Genomic DNA, 5427 nt, shown 5'->3' on the forward strand with positions numbered 1-5427 from the left:
CTCTTAAAATACCTACCAATCTGATAAATAGACCAAAATCCCAAAATAAATATATAGCCTATTTTTAAAAATTAATAAAAAGTCATTAAAATGACTTATTTTGGCTAAAAATCAACCCTTAAATAAATATATAATTAAATACTAAAATTTTCTTGACAAAATACCATAAAATATTATTTTTTTATGGCTCATAAAATCTCATAAAATATTTTTGGCTCAAAAGTTGATATCTCATCCGTCCACGGTCCCGTCTACGCGATCAAATCAATAAAATTCTGAAAAATTTAGAAATTCTAAATTCACGGGTTAAATGCTAAAATAAATTTAAATCATGCATATAATTCACATAATAACACATAAATGTCATTTAACCCAAATATAAATTTTTAAATAATTATTTTCCCTAATTATGCAATGCGAATTTACGTATTAAAATTTCCGGGTGTTACAATCGAAATTCTTATGTGTTGATGCTATGAAAAATCAGAATTTGAGTATGTGTTAGTGTTCTTGATGATATAAGCTTTACGATATCAAAATCGGAACGAAGAACGGACAACGTATGCAATTGTTATGATTTTCAGAATAGATTTCGAATCCTTGCACCTTCTGATATGCTGGTTTAAGTTGATAATCTGGTGGTATGTGATATCTTTGAAGTAGACTTGGTGGTTAGAATTGATAGATTTCAGTTTCGGTTACCGAATTTGTACCGTTACGCCGTCAGTTTACGGTTAATAATTTTTTGAAATATATGCTGCTGATTTCGAGAATTAAGTGATGAAATACTATTGATATGAGTTATATATCAATGTTTAGATGATGTTTAAGTTTTTATAATTATCGGTTTTGGACCGTTGCGTCGCCGGTTTGAATTCCAATCAAATTAACAAGCCTTGAGTTGTTAAGCTTTGGAATGATTTGAATGCAATATTGAATGACTTCATGTGAATTTCAGATTGTTCACAAATATATTGAGTTCGAGTTCGCACCGATTCGAATAAATTGAAGATTGGTCAAGTTTTGAGTTGCAAGCTTTGATATTTCTACCATTCTATCTAGTGAGTTGACACAAGCTTGTTGTGTATTGTAGCTTGATGATTGGAGCAACTTAGCTATCACGTTTGAAGGTATGATTCGACGATGACCAAAGCAGGAAATGAGCATCGAGATGTGTTTGATCTCTCGATCCCTTAAATCACACAATAGTTTCTATTTTATGTGTTTATGTGTTTTTCTATTCTTTATTGGAGTTATGAGCTTGTGGATTACTTGTTAGGCTATATTATGAGGTGATTGTGTATTGAGTTATCTCGTTGTGTTTCTTGCGCCTAACATTTCTCTCCAATTTGTCTTGATATCGTTTGATGAGTATTAAGCATCGATATCGTGTATCAGTGATGAGATTCAAGCATTGATACCTAAAGCCGAGTTTATAACATCAATGAGGAGTTTTAGCATTGATTATGAGTGATGTGTTTTAGCATCTAAACCGGTGTCACCTTTGAGCCTTACTCCTTCTTAGCCATTTAATTTATTCTTCATTTCATAAGGTGTTATTTATGATTTGAAATGCATGCTATGGCTACTTGTGATTATTTATATGTTCCGTCTTTCATACTAAGTGTAACACCCGGTATTTTTAATTACATAAATCCGCCTGCATAATTAGGATATTTAATTATTTAAATTTATGATTTATGGGTTAAATAATTATGTGAATTATTTATGCATGATTTAATTTATTTTTAAGCATTTAACCCATAATTAGTGATTTATATGATTTTTAGTATTTTATTATTTAATCGCTTAGACGGGACCGAGGACGGACGAGATGACAACTTTCCACCCAAATTATTTTATGAGCCTTTTTGGAGCCTTAAAATATTATTTTGAGTTTTATTATCTCAAAATTTTAAGTATTTAATTTTATTTAATTTTAGGGGTCTTTTTTTTATCCAAAATTAGCCAAAATATTGACTTTTTAGTATTTTTAAAATTTCTCTAAATAATAATTTCGGGATTTTCACATGAGTTATCAGGTTTTTAAATATTGTTTAGGGTTTTAAATTTTATATATTGTGGGATTAAAACCCTTATTAATATTTTAATTAACCTAAAACTTTATTATTCCAAATTACCCTAATTCTACCCCCAAACCCCACGCCTCCTAGCATTAGCCGCCACCCCCATCCCTTGTCTTCCTCTTCTTCATCAGATAGCCACTTCCAAGGAGAATCCATAGCCATTTCGAAGGTTCCAAGCAAGCCATCGTCGTCCCGGCGTCCCGAAGTCCGTCCTACGCGTGTTAAATCAATATCTACGGTGTTAAGGCATGTTTTTCTCCACTTTTCAAACCTATATCAGTATATGTATGCGTTTGGGTGTGTAACATCAGAATCGATATATTTGACAACAAGCTTTTCGATTTTTCCTCCTAAATTGCTCTTGGTTTGGACTTTGGTGTTTGCATGCTCACGTTTTCATGTCCATGGCTAGGTGGGCTGCTGGTCCACGGTTAGAGGGGTCCCTTGAGGTCCCTTGGGTCGAGTCAGGTCGGGGCTGGAGGCTAAGGAAGAAAGGAAACGAAGCCTTTCCTTTCTGAAGCTTCTGTCGAGCAGTTTAGGGTTCTGGGGAAGAAGGCTGAGATCTTTTTCGTCAGGCCACTATTTAGGGTAAGGTCGGTTGGGTTAGAACCCCCTTTGAGTTTTCTAAGTTTTTGCAGAAGGTTGCATGGGCTTTCGTGGTCGGAGCTTCGAGGACGAAGGGTTTTCCCGCAGCTGCTCGGGTCTGCGCGACAGTGCAGAAGGGCCGGGTTGCAGGGCTTCGTTCTCACTCCATAGTCGACGGTTTGGGCTGCTTCTTGGCTTGTTAGAAAGGTCTAGATGTGGGCTAGGTCCTAGGGGTGGTTCTCCGGCCGGTGGGTGGCCAGAGCATGGCGGCCGCCGGCGTTCTTTGCAACTGCTCGTGGCCGCAGCAGTGCAGGGAAGAGGGTGATCGAGTTGGGGCTTTGGGGGCTGATCCGGGTCGGGTCAAGGGCCTGGGTCGGGTCTAGGAAGTAGTGGGTCAAGTAGGGTGGGTTCGGGTCCGGGTTTGGTGGGCCGGGCTCGAGTTTTTTATTTTTAAAATATTTTATGAATTAATGGGTTTTTGAGGCAATTTAATTGAAATAAAATTATTTGGACTCCCAAATAATTTTATTTGAACTTTTAAAATTTTAATTAAGTTAGTCCATTAATTTTATGGGCTTTTGGGCCCATAAAAGTTAATGGGCCAGTCTTTGGGTTTTTTTTGGGCCCAATGGGCCAGCTTAAGTGTTATTGGGCTTAGTGTAATTTTTAATTGGGCTTAGATTAATTAATTGGGCTTAAAGTTTAAGTTATTGGGCTTAAGTATGTTATTGGGCCTAATCTAGTCTTAATGGGCTTTGGTTGATTTATGGGCCAAGTCTTAAGTTAATGGGCTTGCATGTCTAGGGCCAGCAGCTGTATCAAACCATGAGAAAATTGCATGTGTCCTGATTATATATTTAATTATTTTTATGCATTTAAGTTATTTTAATATTTATATGTTAGTAATAAAATTAAATTAAATATATATGAAGGACACACAATTTATTTAAGTACATGCATTCATGAAATCAATTTTTATGCTATGATTTAATTTCTATGGTTGAGCAAAATAAAATATTTTAGGTGGAAATTGAAGTAGTGTGGCCATTTATGTATGGGCAGTTTCTGCCATTTATGTATGGGCAGTTTTCTGCCATTTATGTATGGGTGGTTCGCCACCAGCCTCGTACGATGGTTTCCTAGACTGATCAGTCGCACTATGGGTCACACTTACGGATAGGACCATTCGATGTTCAGAAAATAAATGCTCAACAACTTATGTATGTATGATATTATGTATGTTATGTATGTTTATCTATGTAATTTATGTTATTAATTTTTAAGCATGCTCATTCATGTATATGTATGTATTAGTATTAAATTGATTTAAATTATTTTAAACCCTTGTTAGTATGCATGTTGGGCCTCTAGGCTCACTACACTGATATGGTGCAGGTGAGTACATAGAGGAGCAGGTTACTCCTACCGGTGGTGAGGACGTATGAGCGGCGCCGCAGTAGCCCCGTGACCGTGACAGCTTCTGAGTCACCGTGCTGATGTCTTATGATACATTTTATTATTTTATTTGGGTTGAGGTGTTTGAAATATTTTATTAAATATTTTTAGTGCATGCACATTTTATTTATTTTATTATGCAGTATATTATTAATTCTAGGGTTGACTCAGATGTTTAATCATTTTAAAGAATGCATTTTATTTAAGTATTTAAATTGTTTATTTATTTAATCATGAGTTTATTTTGTGTATTTTATTTGGTGCATATATGTATGGGCATATATGTACTTACATTTATTTAGTAGTATAAAAAAAAAAAAAAAAATTTCCGCATATTTATTTATTAGAGAGTTAGGGTCGTTTCAGTTGGTATCAGAGCACGGTCCTTGGAGGGGTCACTACTGCTTTGCGAGCTCAGAAATCCACGCTATCGGTCTGTAAGTTTTAAATGTTTATAGTATGAATTAAATTTCTAGAATTTAAGTTAGCCTTAATTTAAAACACTTAGTTATGCATGGCGATTTACGTAAATAAATATGTGGTGGTGCAGAATGTCTCCCAGACAGGTGAATCGACGTGGGAGACCTCCACATCCGCCTCCACCTCCACCGCCACCTCAGCAGCACCCCATGACAGCACTGGAGCAGGCCAGTGCCACGATGATGGCGGGAATCACTGCTTTGCTGGAGCAGCAAGCAGCCCGTCCCAGACTGTCCCACGAGGAGGACGTCGCAGAGAGGTTCCAGAAGAAGGGGCCTAAGGAGTTTTTGGGGACCACCGATCCGTTGGTGGCTGAGGGATGGATTCGCTCACTTGAGTCCATCTTCGACTATATGGGGATCACAGACGCCGACAGGGTGAGCTGTGCTACATACATGATGAGAGGCGATGCAGCCCTATGGTGGGAGGGTGCAGTTCGAGGAGTCCATCTACCTACCCTGACGTGGGCTGAGTTCAGGCGTATCTTCTACGCCAAATATTTCACTGAGGATGTGCGCAGCCGCATGATCCGTGAGTTCATGAGTCTCCGTCAGGGGGACAGATCTGTGGTTGAGTATGTGAGCCAGTTTGAGAGGGGCTGTCGTTTTGTGCCCATGATTGCTGAGAGCCCGCAGGAGAAGCTGCGTCAGTTTGTTGAGGGCCTGAGGGCTGAGATTAGACATGACGTACGTATGGCCGACGTCTTTACATATGAGTCTGCAGTCAGCAGGGCCTTGCGTTCCGAGGAGGGACGGAGGGAGATACAGAGAGAGCAGCAGGGTAAGAGGCAGTTTGTGCAGACAGGGTATCAGCGACCATC

Source organism: Henckelia pumila, chromosome 3, assembly GCF_033568475.1.
Source record: "Henckelia pumila isolate YLH828 chromosome 3, ASM3356847v2, whole genome shotgun sequence".
In the NCBI taxonomy this organism is placed as follows: Eukaryota; Viridiplantae; Streptophyta; class Magnoliopsida; order Lamiales; family Gesneriaceae; genus Henckelia; species Henckelia pumila.